The sequence below is a fragment of the Pteronotus mesoamericanus genome, unplaced genomic scaffold (genome assembly GCF_021234165.1).
Source record: "Pteronotus mesoamericanus isolate MK-2021 breed Mesoamerican mustached bat unplaced genomic scaffold, CSHL_Meso_final contig_22, whole genome shotgun sequence".
NCBI lineage: Eukaryota > Metazoa > Chordata > Mammalia > Chiroptera > Mormoopidae > Pteronotus > Pteronotus mesoamericanus.
Window position 1 is genome coordinate 9,371,908 of NW_026555090.1, and position 19,575 is coordinate 9,391,482.

General features: G+C 56.0%; 1 protein-coding gene and 1 pseudogene across 1 annotated transcript in view; one reads left to right on the forward strand and one right to left on the reverse strand.

Annotated features, from left to right (window-relative positions):
• The window catches only part of NTN1 (netrin 1), a 172,342-nt gene that overhangs the window by 76,389 nt on the left and 76,378 nt on the right, over positions 1 to 19,575 (reverse strand). The gene's annotated exons all lie outside the window — the stretch shown is intronic.
• Positions 1 to 19,575, forward strand: part of LOC129068715 (multiple coagulation factor deficiency protein 2 homolog) — a 31,556-nt pseudogene that overhangs the window by 3,884 nt on the left and 8,097 nt on the right.

Below are 19,575 nucleotides of genomic sequence, written 5' to 3' on the forward strand. Positions count from 1 at the left end.
CCTGTCACGCCCCGTTTACAGGTGAGGACGGCGAGGCCGCTGGCTGCACCTAGACAGCTCTCAGAGGGGACTGGACTGGACTGGACTGGACCCCGGCTCGGCTCCGGCCCGGAACCCTGGCCCGGCGCTCCTTTTCCGGCTGCACACCGCGCGGTCAGCCCTCCCCCTGGACCTCCGCTGGAGACTTGGTTGGTTATGGAACCAGAGCAGAACTATTTAAGGCACAAGCTGGGCCAGGCAGGGGTTGTTTTATGGCAATAGTTCCCCTCAGGTAGAGTCTTTGAAAATGTCTTTTCTTGCCCTAAAATTAGGGGCTTTGGGAACCAGACAGGTTCCTTGTACAAGTGTGTGTGGGGGCAGGGGGAACCCACATGTGAACGCCCCACATTTCTTGGCCCTGGTACTTCTGCCTGCTTTGGATTTGGTTAATTCCCTGGGCGTCCTCTGTAATTCCACAGTAATATGGCTTTAATTGTCCCCAAAGCGGGCCATTCTCCCTTTATTGTGCAGTAAACTTCCCTCCAGAGTTCAGATTTCATTTTGTGCGCCTGCCCCAGCCAGGGAGCAAGGAGCCCAGCCAGGCTCCCTGTCCTCAGGGTCAGCCTCTCTTCTGGCCAGCTAGTCCCTACTTGTCCCTAAGCCCAGGACTAGGACACAGAGATGGCCTAGGGCGGATGCTAGGGCCCCCAGGGGCGCGGTGCACTGGGAAGGAGGCAGGGACACCGAGCTGTGGTTCTGTCTGGAAAACGAATTAACTTAACAAATGCAAACAAGCTGTAACAGCAGGATTCATTAGGCCCAGTGGGGACTTGGTTTCATCCATTTGCTGGTCTGTTTCATCAGCAAATGCCACTGAGGCAGGAGCAAGAAGTGTCAAGTGGGGGATCCAGGGCCTGTTAGAATCTTCCACCTGTTTGACCTGACCTCTCCCGGTGTCGAAAGAAACAGTCGTTACAAGCACCCCTTTATCAGATGAGATAAGGCTAGTAAAACGCAGTGCAGAAGGTAAGCCGGGAGCTGGGTGCATGAGGGGTGCAGTCGGGTCTGTGAAATACTAGCACAGTGAACTTGACCTTGGGCAGGACAGTTAATCTCTCTGTGCCTCCCAGTTTCCTTAGCTGGGAATGAGGACAATCATGGTGCCCACCTGTCCACAGCAGCTGACACAGGGGACAGGCACCGGGAGCCACTGTTACCATTCTGACAGCACAGGTCCAGGCCTCTGGGGAAGGCCTGCTGCGAGCGGACGACACAGGGCTGACAGGGTCTGTGCCCGGGATGGACCCCTCACGGGGCGACAGACCCCAGAGCAGGCAGCAGTCCACTCAGGACGCTCTGCTGGGTGACCACGACGAACAAGGGCACCTCGGGGAGACCCCTGACCTCCGTGGGCCGCCATCCCTGGGAGAGCAAGGCCAGCCCCGCTCTGAGGCCCTGGCAATTTAATATGCAGCTGACACGGTTGGTACCCAGAGTTCTAAGGGCTTCCCAGTGCAGCAATCTTTCCTTCCTAGAACCGGAACCATCCAGAACAGAGCCAGAACAGTTCGGAAGGGGAAAAAGTCTCTCTGAGCAGCCAAAGCGGTGGTCACCGGGTTTCCCCGCTGAGGCTGATGCTTTTAGCCCCACACGGGCCGCCTCCCAGCTCTCCTCACTCTTCGTTGGCACAGAATTCCAGCACAGCAAGGAGGGGGAGCTGAATGCGGGCAGTGACGCGGGGAACACAGGCAAGAGGCAGGGTTAGACCCGCACACAACACACAGCGTGGGGGCACCGTGGCAGGTCCCCCCGCGGCTCCCCTCTGGAGGCCTCCGCTGCAGGCGGGGGGCCTGGCGGAGCCTCAGAGCCCATCCCCACACCCCCGCATTCCAGCCCAAGGAAACAGCTTCCAGGGCATCTCTTCCCCCACCTACGGCCCAGGCCCTCCCCTGAGCCAGTCACCTGGCCACACCTCTGCTTTCTCTCCGCTCTTCACCCCGCTGCCTGCCCTTGTGGGCCACACCAGCATCCATCTGAACAAGTCAGTCAAGCCCCAGGCCCTTGGGAGTGTGGTGTCTTTATCGCCAGGACCTTCTCCCCTCTTCCCTACGCCCAGCCAACGCGGACCCTTCTGGAGGGGTCACGCCACCGGGAGGGCGGGCACGTCCATCAGTCTGCGGCCAGAGCCTCTCCAGCCCCACTTCAGCCCCTCGGCGCCTTCAGGCCTTAGCTCAGGGGCCCCTCCGTAGTGAGGCCTGCCCTGAGCACTCACCGCCACAGCTTCCCACTCCTCGCTTCTGCTTTCATTTCCACCATTGCATTTGTCATCTTCACGGCATGCACATACTTTACATACTTTGCTTAGTATATCATAGCCTATACTTTACATATTTATTTACTTACTCTGCCTCCCTCATCTAGAATGTAAGCTCTATGAGGGCAGGGAATTTTTCTTTTTTTTTGGTCTTTTCGTTCACTGATACACCCCCGGGGCCTAGACCACAGTGGCTGGGACACAGGAGGTACTATTTGTGAGTGAATGATTGAAAGAAGGAATGGATTCTTAAGACTTGTCAATGCTCCCACTCCTTGGAACGATTCCCTATTTCAAATACTCGCCACCCTCTTTAAACCTCCGGCACCTCTGCAATTGCAGTGTGTGGCCTCACCTTCCATCTCTCAGAGAAAACAGAAGTCATTAAATAAGAGTCCCTACAACCTGCTGCTCCCAACCTGGAAGCTGCCTTCATTGGGGCCAGCACAGCCCCGTGTAGAGAACCAGCCCCCACACCTCCGACTCCCCGCCGCCCCTTCAGGGAAAATCAACCATTCCCTAGCCCTCCTCACTCAGGTTCTCATTCTCTCCCTTTGTCCCCCTTCGTCCGCCCCTTCTCCTGGCAGTTACATTCAAATCGCTCCTCTTTGGAAGCCCTCCCTGCAGCCCCCTTCTCGCCCCAGCCACCCTCTCTCCTGGCCTCCCAGCTCAGCTTCTCCATTGCCTCCCCCACCCCGCTCCCTCCCCAGCCTCACCAGCTCTGCCTTCTCTGTGCCAGGATCCCTCCAGAAGAGCCACACTAAGGCCACCCGCACCACAGTGTTGCAAACTTCATCGGCCCTCTTAGGCCTCTCCGCAGTTTTGAGAGCGTTCGCCACATCCCGTCTGCAGCCCCCGCTTCCTTTGACGTTCCTAGCAGCCCTCATACCTGGCGCCCTCATACCTGGCGCCCTCCCTGCAGCCCTGCCTTCCTTCCCTGCTTGCCCTCAGTCAAAGCTGGAGTTCTTGCAGGGGACGTGGGCCTCCTCTCCTCTTCTTTGACTGTCTCCCTTGATAATCTCGCCCACTATCTCCAGTCCAGAAATCTGCTTTCAGCTTCTGACACACGTATCCAACTCAGATCTCTCAAAGGCACTTCAAACTTAACCCGGTCCAAGATCAAAGCCATGATAGTCCCTCCCAAGTCCAGGACAGCATGCTCCCATTCATCCACAAGTGCAAGCTGGAATCCTAGACGTCGCCTTTGTCACCTCCTGCTCCCTCAGGCCTGGTAGCCAACCCATCACCGAGTCCTGTTTACTTTTAAATCCCTAAATCTCTCCCGTGTCTCTCTACTCTTTCCCTAGTCCAAGTCACAAGCAGCCTTGAGCTGCACAGGGGTCATGAATGTGGGCTTTAAACCCATCCAAAAGCTGGCTCATGGTCCGGAACTCTGCAGACCGCCTCCCCCTCCCCGCCGCCGTCCAGCGAGAAGGTCAAACAATCCCGTGGTTGGCTTCTGTTGTTTTCGGAGGCAGGGCACCCACTGCACTGCATACCAGAAGCCGGGGTGCGGACGTTCCACTGGGTGCAACGCCCCCGTCCCTGCAGAGCTTGGTCCGGTCCCCGGCGATGACCCCCTTTTCCCGCAAACCAGAGCGCGCTGCCAGACGAGCCCTCAGCAGCGGTGTGCTGCTCCCCTAGCTGCCCACCCCCTGGTGTGGGGCGCTGTCTGCGCCTCTCCCGTGCGGCCAGCACTTAACAAAGCGAAGGTGACAGCCCTTGAGCAGGTCCTGAGATCTCTGAGTGGGCTGTGGGGCAGCATTTAAAAAACACAGAAGCAAACAGGGTGACCCACGCATGGTACAATTTTATTATTTATATTTTATATAAAAATACTTATCATATATTCATTAAAATTTTATTTTGCATGGACAGATAGATTGCTAGGTCATGATTCATCATGGTAAATACATTTTTACTGTATGTCATGATCCAAAAACATTTAATTTAAATTCCACTGAGTGTGGTTATGGTTGGTCCTTGAGGACAAGGGCCATGTCTTGGTTCTCCCCTGATGTCTTGCTGGACACAGAGGTCCGCTGGGCTCACAGGAGATCTTGGCGAACCCTGAGAGACATGGGACTGACTGAGTTTCGGGAGAGAGGGGAAGTCGTTTCTCTTGGGACTGAAGTCTGTTAGGTCCCAGCAAGCTCTCTGCCTGGACTTCGCAGGTGAAGGCCACGTCTGTCCTTGCCACACCTTCCACCCTGAAGCCAGTGTTTGGTGCAAATCGGTTTTCCTCCATGTTCCCCCAGGGGAGGCTGGTGAGTGCGGGTGGCCGGCGGCCGGTCTGAGGAATCGGGGCTGCCGGCTGCGGGCTCCCTCTGTCCCCATGGTGCCCGCTCCCGTCCGTGTGGCGTCAGGTCTGGGCTTCTGCCCCCAACTCCTTCCTCCTATACCCACACCACGGCCCAATCGCCAGGTCTGAAGCGCCTCTTTGACCAGGCCCCTTGTCTGATCAGAAACCTGCCCTGGCCCCCTGAGCCGGGACACACCTAGACTCCAGAGCTGGGCATTCGAGGCTCCCCCCACCCCCCCGTCCCTGGTCACTCCCGCAGCCCCCCTCCGCTGCAACCTGTGCTCCAGCCCTGCCCACCCGCTCACCCTCCAGACGCTGTGAAACCGCCCTTCACGGCACCCCCGACGGGACCCAGAGCCGTCGCCCAGCCTCCTCCACCACATGCCATGCACACTCGGGCGCCCCTGGGGGGCCGCGGCCTGGGACGGGCTGCTTACCGCGGGACACCGGCTGGGGCACGCCTGGGGGAAGCTCAGCCCCACAGAGATCCTGGCCAACCTCCACGACCTTCTTCAGGCCCCGTGTTCAGCCCTCAGGTCAGGCTCTCTCCCCGTCATGCCATCCCCCGCCCCCACCTGAGCTCTGCCTGCCCGTACCCCTGGCCTGGTCCCTAACACAGCTGCCTTGTCTCGTCCACACGGGCCCCCGCGGAGCACTCTTATCTCCCCCTGTCTTTCGCTTCTCCGTCTGCCCACGGCGGCACCCAGCGCCTGGCTGTCAGTACGCCAGCGGCGCTCAATAAGTCGGTGCGGACGGATTGACTGATGGGGCAGGGAGACCAGAGTCCAGGTGGGAGCGGGGGTCTGTCTGGCTCTGTCTCCCGCCTGGACAAGGACCTTGGTGACAACATGCAGAGAGAGGGGGACAGGTCAAGGCCAGGGCCAGGCGGGGCCGGGGCCCTGAGCCTCCTGGAAGCCGTGCGTTCTTGTCGTCCTTGCAGCCACCCTGGCAGGAGCCCTCGCAGAGGACAGGGCTGAGAAAATCGCAAGCGTGCAGGCCTCGGCCAGACTGGGCCCGGCCCCTCATCTCTGCTGCCCCATTAGAGGTCTATTTGAGCTTCCTAAGCCCGGGGCAATATCTCACCACTAAAATTTATGCAAATGAAATAATGAACAATTTGGGGAAAGGAATGAAATGCAGAGCAGGTTCCAAACCACCACAGACACCGCCGGCAGGGGTTTTCAAGTTGAGCAATCATTTTAAAGACGATTTAAAGTCACTCGAGGGGAAAAAACACACCGGGATTCCTGCAAACCAGCAGGCCTGTGGCTTCTGGAGGCTGCTGGCCTCCCTGTGGGGAACGGGGGAGGCTGGCTCGGGGAGGGACGTGGAGCCTGGCCTGTTGCTCACTGTTCTCCATGACGGGACTAGCGGAACTTCCGTGCGGCCCGCCCTGAGCAAACAGCCTCTGGCCTGGGCTCCTGAAACACCTATCTCCTTCCCGGAACCAGACAGGGGGGAAGCTCCAGGTCCAGCCCGGGACACCCCAAATGTTCACCAATTCTTACTAGTAAAACACGCCTGCCCCAGCAATAGGGCGTTCTGTGGATTCATTCGTTCGTTCGTTCATTCATTCACTCAACAAATCTTCACCCTCTTGCTCTGGCCGGGTTGCTCAGTTGGTTAGAGCATCGTCCCGATACACCAAGGTTGCGGGTTTGATCCCTGGTCAGGGCCCATACAAGAACCAACCATTGAATGCTTAAATAAGTGGAAAAAACAAATCCACATCTGTCTGTCTGTCCCTCTCTCTAAAAAAAAAAAAAAAAAAAAAAATCAATGAAAATATTTTGTTTAAATCTTCATGCCCCCGGGACGGAGCAAGGGGATGGGGGGATACAAAAATAAACAGCAGACTCAGTCACTGGCCTCCGGGAAATGACAGCCTGGTGGGAGGGAGGGACAGAGCGCGGGTGGAACCCCAAGGCCAGGCGCTGGTGTGTGTGAGAGGGCTCAGGAAACGCACCTCGGACGGGGCTGACGGGAACCCTCACAGAGGACGCGTGCCCTGAGCCGGGCCTTGAAGACTGGACCGCAGATGGGCTCAAGGGGGAGGGAGGAACGCTTTCCAGGCAGAGGAAATGCAGGAGGGCTCGGGAGTGTGGACCGTCAGCCTCTCTCCCCCGAGCCCTGAAGCACAGACTTTGCCTGAAGGAGGAGGAACCTTATTTTTTCTTACCATCCACGTATATTCTGTTTTGGATACGAAAGAGATGGGGCCTCCCGCTGCCCTCACTCCACCCACTTTCTGCCCACGAGCGAGAAGCAGGGCAGGGCTGAGAGGGAAGCAGAGGTTGGAGGGACAGGGGTCCCACGGCGGAAGAACCCTCACTTCCATAAGGAACATGCGGTGCGGCCAGAGGGAAGGGTTTGACCGCTGGTTCCTGTCTCCACACTGCACGCTCCCACTTTGCAAGGCTGAGGTGGGGAAGAGGGTGGGCCATCTTAAAGACCAATCTCTTTAAAAAAAAAAAAAGGGGGATGAAGAAAAAAGCATTATGTAGCAATTTGAGAAAGCTGGGGGTGGACACAGAGGCATTCACTACACTATCCTCTTAACTGCTGCTACTCTTGTGACTATTTCAGGAGAATGTGAATGTCAGTTTGGTTTGGGAGACTGAAGAACCAGGCAAGCGCTCATTGCACAGACCCTGGCTGCTGGCCTGGCGGGGAAGACGTCCTGCCGCTCCTCTCAGGGAAAAAAGCTGTCCCCTCCATGCAGGGCCTGTGACAGCTTCTCCTCAGTGGGGACTGACTAAAGAACTATTCCAGAAAGCAGCACGGTTCAGAGCACCAGGGAACTGTGAGGAGACCGGCTTAGAGTCTGCAGCAGGAGGCCGGGGGCACGGGTGTCGTGTGCGGGTGCACGTGGATTGGCGTGGGGCTATGACACAGAAGGCGCTTCGGCAGGGAGCGCACTCTGAGGGCGGCCCGGGCTCCGTCAATACTCATCCGCACCCGGCCTGGCATAGGCGGGCCCAGGGCTGGAACGCTAGTCTCCCACGAGCAAAGCCGGACCAGCGGCCTGTGAGCTCCAGAAGCCAAAGCGGACTGTCAGGGGGTGATCAAAGGGCAAGGGCCCCACGGCAACCCCTCCAGAGCCTCAATCTGTAGAGGACACGATGGCACCAGAGGTCAGAGTCTCATCTCTGCAGAAAGAACGGGCTCCACAATCTCCACCAGCGCCAACCAGTGCCAAGGCCTTTTGAATTCGGGAGGAATTCGACGGCCCTCAAGGAAGGTGGGACTTAGCCAATCCTCGGCTCCAGGGGTCAGGCAAGGGTCTGAGGGTTAGGAACAACTAAACAGTTGACCCCTGGGAGTGGCTAATGAACTAATACTGCTGGGAGCAGGAGACACACTGAGCCTTCCAAGAGCAGGAAGCAGGATGTGCAGAGGCTCAGAGGCGAGAAGAAGAGAAGAACCTCCCCTGAGGATGACAGCAGCGGGGCGGGGGCGGGAGTGGGGCCGGGCGGGGGGGGGGGGGGGGGGGGGGCCTGGAGACCAGCAGAGAAGTGGGCAAAGGTGCAGGGAGCGGGGACCTTTTAGATGCAGATATCAGCTGATCTCACGCACTTTGCACAGGACAGTGACCCTCTGAAAGCAAGGAAAGACCAGATCAGCGGGTGATGCAAAGACCTGGCAAAGGCGGGCAAAGACGAAGACCTCAGCTGAAGGCGTGGGACGGAGAGCTGGATGGGCCTGGGAGAGTCAGGGGTGGCGGGCGCAGTGCCTCCCTGGGCCCCTGGGGCGGACGGGAATGCCAGTTTCCAGGTAGAGAGCTCAGAGGGTTTGGGTCGGAGCAGCGGGGTTAGGGGTGCTGGGGGGCGTATGTGGGCGGGGTGCTCACTCAGAGGGCCGCACCCTCCGGGCCTGGGACCCAGGGACAGGCCTCCAAACTAGAACGTCAAGACTTCAAACAAGTTTCCTCCCCTCGCCCAGGACCCGGTACCCAGTGGTCCTGACGAGGTTCATGTCAGGTCTGTAAACACCTAGCAAGCAGCCCCCACGAAGAAGACCCAGGCCTCAGGCCTAAACTGGGCACTGCCGTGACCCAGGGGCTGTGCCCGCACACTCGCGCTGCCCCTGGACCGGTCCTGGCCGGACAACGAGCGTGAGCATCTGTACGCCAAGGGCGCCCCCGGAAGCACACGGCTGCACGCGAGGACCCGCTGGGCGTGGCCGCGCAGGGACGGTCCGGGCGAGCATTCTCCGCTCCTGCTGCACAGTAAACTCACCCGGAAGCTTTACAGAGAAAAGCACGGCTTCCCCACCCCCCAGAGAGGAACTGATCTGATTAATTAGTCCAAGTGAAGTCCTGGCTGGGCAGTTTTTTAAAAGATCTCTGGGTGATCATTAACATACAAGGAGTAAGATAAAGCCAATTTGTTATTCAAATAAGGTCCGGAAAGACAGGTCTGAGGAAGCAGGGGCCGCAACCCCAGAAGTATTAAGAACTTGGCAGGGTGGGTGGGGAGGATACACCCAGTTATCATTAAGGAGAAACTGGCAAAAACAAAAAAAACAAAAAAACAAAAAAAAAACCCCAGTCATCTGAGGGCAAAAGGGGAGTTATCATCAGCCCCAGAACTAGGGGTCCGTATTTTAGGGAGACCCCCATTTCTGTGATTAGTGGGGCTTTCCAACATTCATTCACAACTCAGGAGGAAGGCCTTTCCCAGGAAGGCCGGCCACAGCCGGCCCCCTTGCTTCTCAGCTCTGACAAGGATGAAACACGAGGGCCCCAGCTCACACACCCCACGGTCACTACGGGTCTAGACGCAACCTGCCGCATAGGCCTAAGGCCCAGGTTGAGATATGGCTGAACACTGGGGATCGCTCTGCCTGTGCTGCGCTGCCCGGCCCCCTGCAGCTCGTCCTCCGGCGGGCCCCTGACCTCCCGGCCGCGGCTCCGCAGGCCCAGCGAGCGAGGACTGCAGCCAGGCTACCTCTCCGAAGCACAGGTTGGGCGAGGCGTTACACCCAACGCTACCAGCTCAGGGCCTTACACCCGCCTTCCCAGAAGCCTCCAGGCGACGCATTAGCTGTGTCCCACAACTACCCCAGGGGTAGCCGCAGACCTCCCCGCTGGAGGCCGCTGGAGGGGCCGAACAGTTGCCCAGGGCTTGAGAGAAGTCGGCATGGCTCTGGGTGTGAACGTGTGGTCAGCAGTTACAGGGCAGAAAGAACTCATACAGGCTGTGGGCACTTAGTCCGTGCAGGGCCTTGACCAAGACCCTTAACCAGCGGCATTTAAAATACTCCAGGAGTCGGGCCGGACCACACTTGTTCCGACCCTCAGTCAAACGAGCTGCGCAGTGTTCGTGTGGACGAGCTGCTCATTCCCTCGCTGATTCACCTGATAAATGCACAGGTCAGCCTCATGCCAGAAAGTGTACTGGCCCAAGGGGCACAGGATTTAGTCACTGGCTTGAAAAGTTCACATACTAGCGCAAAAGGCAGGCCCGGTCGGGGGTGCGGGCCCCTGCCAGAGGGGAGGGGCACTCGGGGTCTGCCCAGGGCAGAAGGCTCAAAGCGAGTGAGGGATGCGTCGGACTTTTCCACGAGGCCAAGGGCCAAGGGCGAGGGCACCTGGCAGGTGGGCCAGCAGGGGCACAGGCTTGGAGGGGGGACTGCGTAATGTATGTGAAAGCACACAGCTCGTTAGTGGACAACGTGCAGGGATACTGAGCTCGGAGCGTGAGCATGAGGGGCTTGGGGAGAGGACGAAAGAGGGTCCATGGGTAGGTAACAATGGGATGAGTGGAGAAACCACCCAAAACGCTAGCCTTTTGTAGACCAAAGAGGCACGCACTAATAGTTTTATTTAGGGACAAGACAGAGGCTGAGATAACAGTCATTCATCAAAAAGGAACCAAGGAGACACTATGATCAAAACAAAAATAAATAGAACATGGCCCTGCCCTCTAGGGGGCCGGAATCTAGTGGAGAACAGACCAAAATGGACTATTTAAAACTGGGATAGATGCACTCTATTGATGCATCCGTTCATTCATTCATGTATTCATTCATTCAGCAAGTATTTATTGACAGCTACACTCCAGGCACAGTGCCAGGTACAGGAGGGGCAGCGGTGAACAGACAGACAAAAATCCCTGTGGTGAGTGAGGGAAGGCAAACAATCAACAAGGCACGAAAGAAGCCGTATGGCGTGCAGGAGGGTGATAAGTGTTATGGAGAAAAATAAGGCAGGAAAGGAGGAGGGGGCACTGAGTGTCACAGAGATAATCGGGGTACAATGCTCACGACAGCTAAGAATGATCACGGAGCCACAAGGCCTTACAAACTTGGGTGCGACAGTAGGGAGCTTGGAGGCCATTCAGGTGTGGGCTGGGGGCTTGAATCAGGGTTGGGGGGAGGGGGGAGGAGGGGGGGGAGGACTGGAGAGGTGCTAGGTAGACCTGGAGTCGCCAGCATGTGAAGAAAGGGAATGCTCTGAGCTATTTAGGGTCCAAAAGATGCCAGGGACTGAAGGGGAAAGCCAGAGTGGGAGCAGGTCTGGGGGTGCAGGCAGATTAGGCCCTGGGAGGTTGAGTTGAGGGGCAGCCAGTGGGAGCTGTCCCCTCCCAGGTGGCCGCCCAGCCAGCTGAGGCTTTGGGGAAAGAGAGATCGCCCAACGAGATCAGAAACTCCTGGAGGACAGCTTCTGAGCCACTTGCTTAGTCTTTGATCACCTCCCCCAGCACCTAGGAAAGAAGAGGAGGGGTCTCCCTGCCACCACCTTCCTTAGTCCTCAGGGTGACCTCGGTCTTAGAGCCAAGAGGACAAGCACCTGAAAACCTGACCTGTGGGAAAGATGGAGCTAAGAAGAGATGCACATCTGACACGCCCCCGAGGCTCTGCCCTTCCCACCCCATCACCGGCCTCCCACAGGTGAGAAATCCACACTTGCTAGCTAACTCACATCAAGGCAGAGCGCAGGGGAGACAGCCCTCGACCAGCCTGACCCAGGAGCCACCAGACTTCCATCATGGGTGTCAGAGCAAGCCCCTGATGGCTTTCAGGGACAAAGACATAACTTGTAGAGATTCTGAGCACCGGCACACCAAGACAGGTGACAGAGAGCCTGCTCCCAGACAGGTGCCTCCCTCCAGCGCCGACACCCGAGCAGCCAGCTGACCGGAGGAGGGGCAGGCACAACTGCCGGCCCCATGAGATCACGGCCTTCAAACTCTTTTGTTAACTGAGATTTCATCAATCCTCAGATGCACATTTTTCTACATTTTGCCATTTCTGGAATCAACGTCAGCCAGGCTGCCGGGGTGGCTCACTACTCACCGGCTGCAAACGAGTATAACCTGCAGCGTGGGAGGGGACGGCACAGAAAACCCTGACACTGGCGGCGACTCAGAAGCAACAGAGAATGGGGGAGCGGCAGATGCCGGGTGGCACATGATTTGGGGGCATTCCTGATTTATTCTTTTCTTTTACTGTAGGCACAAACCTTAGACTCGAAAGCACCTCAGCCATGATGAAATTCACTAGGTCACTTGGGGTACTGGCGCTCGAAGAGACTGTTTCCTCCCAGAGAGGAACAGTGATCCGGGCAAGGAAAGGACCCAGTGAGCGGCCGCGGTCAGAGCAGAAGGCGCAACTGAGACTCACAGTCCGGCATTGTTTCCACTGCATCAGGCAGCTCAGCGTGTCCGCCTCCGTTTCTGACGCTGCTCTTCCCTCCGCGCGGACGGCTCTCTGGGGCCTTCCAGATAAAGTGCCTTTTAATGAGGCCCACTGGCGTCTCCAATGAACGCCCTGTAAACCCAGTTCCATGCTGGCTGGAGTGTTTTTCAATTTCCTCAGGTCTGAGCTCTGCAAAGACGTAACTGAGGGTGTTAATCTCGGCCCTCGCTTTTTTGCTGGACTAAGTAATGAAAGCGAGCGCTGCACGGGGTAGTGTTACCGCCGAGAGGGGCCTGCAGACGAGAGCCAGCCACTGATTCTGCGAGCGAAGAAAGGGGGCCCTGGCCCGGTCACTCCGGGCGGCGTCCAAGACGGGGCGGCAGGCCCCCCGGTTCATTTCTAAATTCTTTCTTCTGTTCCGTAGCACCTCGGATAAACGTCAACTAAGATTTTTTGTTGTGTTTTTTTTTTAGCTCTAGGGACCACTTCCTTCTGTTCTCTCAGTGCCTGCAAATTCCAGGAAGGTTCTGATTTTGGTCACGACTCTGTACTCGGTTTAGGTAAACTTCATCCAGGCAGCCCTTCCAACGGGGCAGGGATGAAACATGCTGGAGGCCTTGAGAGACAGGTAAGAGGACTCCCTGGTAATAATATACCAAAGGGACAGCAGCTATGCCCAGGGCCCTGGGTTCTTCCTCCTGCCAAGATCTGAACGCAAGGAAATCATCCAGGTGCAGTCTTAGGTTTAGGTGAAGAACGTTAGTCTAAAAAGAGTCTGAAGCCAGGCAGGGGGAGTAGGAGAAAATGCAGGGCATTTCCTCCACTGTGCACTGGGGACAGGGAGCAATTCAAGATGTCAGGCTAGGGAGCTACCTCCACCTCCACCTCCCTCCAGCTGGTCTCCTCGGTCCAGGGCTGACTGCCAGAAGCGTCATGTTCATGGCCCAGCCTTCAATACTCTCCCACTTCACTGGTAAACCACAGGAAGGTTCTGGAGGGGGGTGGCTCGGATCGGAAGCTGTTGCTCCCAGACCACAGAGGCCATGAGAGCTTAGGATACCCTTAGATGAACTTGGAATTTTTTTTTCCTCATTCCTAGGAAGATTCACTCCACCCCCAAGCCACTCATGTCTCACTAATAAAATCACTGATGATAGCACAATTTCTCGGGAGACTTTCCACCATTTCCCCGGGGCTCGACTGCGGGTACACGGTACTTGCCTCTCCGGCCCCCTGAGCCCAAAGCAGTTTTTAAAGCCAAGTGAACCTGGCAGAGGCTGAGTGCACCCAGGGACATCAGGCAGCAGAGCCTGGTCCCTTCTCCCCGGCACCTGCCACCCCTCTGAACGTCCCACTCTCCAGCCTAAACCATGACCCCAAGGCCCCACACTGGGGACACAGAAACCACTGCTCTCACCCTTCCCCACAGCCCTGCGTCCTCCAACAAGTGGCACCAAGCTTCAGCGTCGTACAGCCACTTGAGGAAGACCCAGGGTTATATCTTTACTGTTGTTTCCACAAGGAGCCCACCGAGTTCTGGGGGCATCACCTCCCACGAGGATCCCAAAGGTGCCTATTTCTCTCTGTCACCCCACCCACATGGAAGCCTCCATCACCTCTGACCTGAAACTCCCGGGTCCTCCCCTGCCTCCTACAGAGCAGCCGGGTTGCTCTTACGAAAACGAAGACGGGACCATCCCACGCCTCAGCTCAGCACAACCCTCATACTCCCCCCCCCCAGCCCACTTCTAGCCGCTGCCCCACCTCTTCTCCCCCACCCCCACCCCGGCCGCCCTCCTCCCACTGACTCCACCCATGGCTGCCTTCCGGGGGTCCTTCTTCAGGATGCAATGGGACACAGGGCAGCCTGCTGCACAGCCCCGTCCCCAGGGGAAGCAAGCCCATTAGCCCCTCACATAAACACCCAACCCGGCTCCCCCCGGCTGGTGCCTGCGGCCCTCCACGGTGGGGTGCTCTCACGGCCACGACTCCCGGTGTGGCTGGATGTCCCCCCTGCATGCGCCTGCCTCCCGGGCTCCCGCCAGAGCCTCTGACCGCAGACCTCCTACCAGTCATTGGGAGCCAGATCCCCAAGCCCTCCTCCTCCTCCTGGGAACCCTCCCTGACAGCTCCAGGGCCCTGCGACCGGCAAGCCAGAGTGGGCAGGCAGAGCACCCCTGGGGCCCAACTGGGTGTCCAAGCTCCTTTAGGTGCCAAGTGTGTTCTCGTTTCCTTTAAAAACCAAATGTCAGGAAATCCACGCGGGACTGCCTATTCCTTCGGCTCTACATCACCCTATGAAATTTCTTAAAGGCTCTATTGTTCTCCAATTCTTTCGAATGCGTCTCCCTTGCTCCCATCCCATTCTTCCCTCATCCATTCATCCTGATTCTCCTCTGGGGTCAGGCTGCCAGAGTGGGGGGTGGGGTGACTCTTGGCCCTGCCACTGGTTGGCTGGACAGCTTCTGGCAAGTGCCTTAGGCTCCCTGGGCTGTGGGTTTCTCATCTGTAAAACTAACACAACGCCCACTGTAAAGGCTCTCTGAAGACCAGACCAGGCGACGTGACATAGAGCCCGGCACAAAGCGGGGCAAGAGTGATTCGCCCCGGGGCTCTCAGGGACAGATACTGACTGGGCGTCCCGTCTGCGGAGAGCTGTGCAGTGGGTAAGGCAAGAAAGAGCAGGAGGCTCTCGTGGAGGTACAGGGAAGACAGGCACACACACAGGAGCAACGATAATAACTGCAAACACACAGCCTGTGTCAGGCCCTGGAAAATGTTCAAATGTACTAGCTCATTCAGTCCTCACAACCACCCCGGGAAGCGTCATTCCCATCTGACAACTGAGGAAACTGAGGTCCAGGAGAGTTAGGTCATTTGTCCAAGCGTCACAGTAGTGGCAGAGCCAGGGTTCACACTGAGGCAAGGCAGGGGCCGAGGACTGGGAGCTGGAGGCCCAGCCACCTGGCTGTGGCCCTGGCGAGCAGAACGAGGGCAAGCGCTGCGAACACGGCTCCTTTTAACTCCCCACGGCGTCTACTGTCACGGAGGGCGCAAAGCAGGTAGGTGCTCAGTAGCTAAACTCCGATCTGTGAACAGGAGACCTCTGCAGGATTTCCACTTCACCATCCGGCTACCGCCCGGTGGTCACCAGCTCTTCCTCATCGTCACTATCACCAAAGGCATCGCTGGCAGAGGAAGCATGGCTGAGTGTGGTCTGAGGGCGGCCCAGGCCCACCTTAGACCTGGGTGTGGCCAAGGATCCTTTGGAAGCCGGGCAGACCACCCAGCAGGCTTCCCACCCACAGGCTCCCTCTGAGTCCAGGAAGTGGAATCAGAGAGAAGGTGGAGGGAGGGAAGCACCAGGAGGACACGTCTGTCTGACCGACTGTTCCGGCAACAGCCCCGCAACAGGAGGGAGGAAGGGGCTTCGTGTCCTCCATCACAGTTCCACCCTGAACTCCCACGCCCACGCCCGCCCCCGCCAAAGAAGGAAAAAGCAAAGACTGTGCCCGGCACGCCCACCTAGGGAAGGAAACCGTCTAGCAGTCAAAGAACATGAGTCAGCAGAGTGGGGCTGCTGATTTTTAAGAAAAACGGATGTGATTATGACCTGGCGGTGGAACTGAGGGACCTGGGCTGACACAGACCTGCCTCTCCCGGGCACTGGGCACTGTGGGCAGGGGACAAGCCAAACATTTATTAATAGACCTCAGCAGTCGCTGGTTCAAGTGACAAAGTCACTATACTCAAGATCCATGAAGAAAAGCTTTAAAAAAACACAGATTGTTTACTGTCACTAGGGAAGACAGTGGCCGTAACACACTCAGAGACTTGGGACAAGAACGTGAACAATCCTTGGCTTTCTGTGTGGTGCTGTGCCACTCACAAAGCGTCCCCGGGGCCTTAAAGAGTGTCACCAGCCACAAGAACCAAAACAGGTCAAACTGGACCTAAGAGTAGAGAGAGAATTTAATCAAATAGAAAGTCTAAGGTGAGACCTCTTTATTCCATAAAGCAAGGGGGAAACTGGGAAGGAAAGGGCGGAATGAGTAACAAGTATTGCGAAGGCAACTGGCTCACCATTCAAGAAATCTAACAGTTATGCCCCATTTTCATACCTTCTACCAAGATATTTCCGACAGATTAAAAAGCAGAACTGCAAAAATTACTAGAAGACGATGTAAGTAAATATTTCTATAATCTTGGTGTTAAGAAGGCCTTTCTACAGGATGACAGCAAAAACAAAAATTGTAAAACATGTATCTGGACACATGACAATTTTAAACCTTCTATGTCAAAAAGCACCACAAATTTTAAAATTTAAATAACAATAAAATCAGTAACAACCTGAGACAACTATCTGTAAGATAAAAGATGAACAAAAAGTTACAATCTTTAATACATAAAAAGTTCATTAAGGAAAACAATGAACTCTTACTAAAAAAAAATGTTTAAGTACTCCAATAGGGAATATACAAAACATAAACCTACAAAAATGTTCATTCTTCCTTGTTAGGTTTTAAAGACATACAAATTAAAACAACCGAATACCATTTTTTGCCTTCCAAGTTGGCCAATATTTTTTAGAGAAACTAATGCCTGCTGCATTTAAAGAAACCGGGACCAGCATTTTGGGGAGACCAATAATAAAGCACGTAGCAAAAGTCTTAACCACGTGCTTACTCTCGGACCTAGCAATCCCACCTCTAGGGATGTATCCTCAGTGACCACTGAGCACACCACCAAGGCCAACATAGAAGGATCCTCAACACAGCAAAGCTTACAATGCAGCAGATCTGAAAACAGCCCAAACGTGCAAATTTAATGCCTGATTAACTGAGTCATGGTACATCCACAGATGCAATGCTACACAGCCACACAAAACCAGAGGTTAGAAGACTATTCAATTATGTGGAAAGATGACAAAAATATATTAAGTAAAAACTCAGGTAACTGCATGCATAACGGAAACATACACACGTGGAAAACAGTCTATGAGGCAGCAGATGCTCTAGGCGTTACCTCCGTCACTCCGGTAGGCGGGATGAATTAACTGTACCTAGCATTCTCCTTTCTTTTTTTCCTAACCTATTACCTTCTAATTTTTCTACAACTAACAGGCACAGATTCTGTAACATGAGAAATAAAACAATAACAAAGTTTAATCAGAAACAAAAGCACAAGGTCAGGGGGCTGGAGCGAGGCCTGCCGCCTGACCACTCCTGGGTATGTAACGGTCCCCAAGACCCACCCCCTGGCTCGGGGTCCAAGGTTACAGGGGCCCCGCCACCTGGTCAGGAGGATCACTGGGAAATAAGAGCCCTGCCCGGACCCCAAAGCCTCCCCTCCAACTCACCATTTGCTAGTTATGGGTCCAACTTGAGGGGGCTTCAGGGTTTGTCGGGGGGATTGCTGCTAAAAAAAAAAAGTGGAATTCTGAAACTAATTACCCACAAATGCAAATGACTAAGATAACAATACCTTTTGGCACCAACCGGGTCACATTCCAGCTTTCCCTCATCAAGAAGAGGGTCACTGACCAACAGGAGGGTACGGCGGGGGCGGGGACTGAGACACCGAGAGGTCTGGGAATGGTGACAGGAGAGCTGGTTGAAGGAAGGGGGTGCTACCACCCGGTCGCAGCGGGAGGAAAAGACCGAGGCTGTGAAGGGGCGGGCGTTCTGCGGAAATGGAAGGGCTGCTGTTCCGTGTCCAGGGAGAAGTGTGTCACTGACCAGAGTTGCCGGCCCTGGGCTGGGCCCTGGTGCGGCTGACCAGGTGGGGATGCTGCAGACCACGTTCCTCGGAGGCGTGGGCAGGCGGGTGGGCCGGTGGCAGAGCCGCGGCAGCGCCCCTGAGAGCGAGCCCGAGTGACCCCAGCGCCAGAATAGTCATCGTTGTAGGTAGGTATGCACAGAAAAGCTGCGAGGTCCCAGGGAGGAAAGCAGCGCCTGGGCTGAGCAGAGGAAGTCACAGAGGAAGCGCATTCTGAGCAGGCACAGATTAACGGAGAAGACGGGGGCGGGGGGTGGGGGGGCAGGAAATCAAGAGTAGGATGAGGCGCCACTGCCAGATACTACATTGTGGGAGGAAAAATCAACTCCCCGTCCCCGCACCTGCCCAGCGGGAGAGGGAGCAGCCCGGAAGTTCAAGGGGAAAGAAGCAAAAGCGGGCCACAGGGAACTAGAACCAGGATGGCCTCTAGGATAAGAAGGAAAAGCCATCCTTTGGGAAGAGACCAGAGTTTTAGCACCAGCGAGGTTATTAAAAGGCTGGATGTGGGGACCCAGTTCCTGTATGACCGGCTCATCTCTCATGGGAATTTTAATTATGACACCCCGCTCTCTGTCCAGTGTGTCCATCTGGACCCTCGCGCCCCAGCTGTTCCTCGCCCTTCGTGGCCGTCTACTGAAACAAGGGCGACCTCCTTCCTAGTCCTGCCGCACACCGCACGGCGTGACGTATCCGCAAGGTTCTTAACTGTCTCTTCTCCTGGGGCTCACAGCGGGTCTCCAGGGAGAGCCACAGATGTCCTCGCTTCATGTCGGTAGGTACTTGGAAACTTCGAGTTTAAACAAAACGATGCATAACAAAACCAATTTTACCATAGGCCAACGGATATAAACAAGAGCTAAGTTCCTACAGCACATTCCTAGCCACAAATGTATCCACCCAACTTCTAAATATAGACTTCAAAGCACTTCTAATATTAAACACTGAAATAAATGTGAGCTATATATATATTTAGGAAATGTCCATAAAAACAAGTCAGATCATTATTTTTCCAACCTGCTTGTTCCAGTTCACGGGTGCCCGGAGCCCATCCCAGCAGCTCAGCTCGGGGCCCCAGGTGGGACCCACCGCCGACAGGACGCGCTTCCGTGGCAGGGCCACTCACCCACAGCCTCGCGCTCTGGGACTTGCCGACTCACCGCCCGCGCGCAGCTCCGGGACGGGGGAGGAAACCCGGGTCCCCGGGAGGCCGTGCGACGTGGGGAGAGCAGGCACGCTCCCCACACAGGGGCTCGGGCGGCCATGGGTTTCTTCTCATCGATGTTTTAACGATGTTGAACAAAACAACGTTCGTTATTTGAGGGCCTGCTGTACCTGAACTGCTGAGGTCAAACCAGAGCTTTGATCAATCATCACCAAGGTCTAATCGACTCCCGGAAAAATCCGAGCATTTTTAAGCAAAAAGAAAATGAAAAGGAAAACTTATACTGAGGCAGACAGCCACCTGAGCAGCAAGCAGCTGGTACAAAACAACGCGGAGCCCGTGCACACGCAGTGAATCCAGCAGCTGCGGAAGCCGCTGGGACCTGCGGGTGGGGCTAGG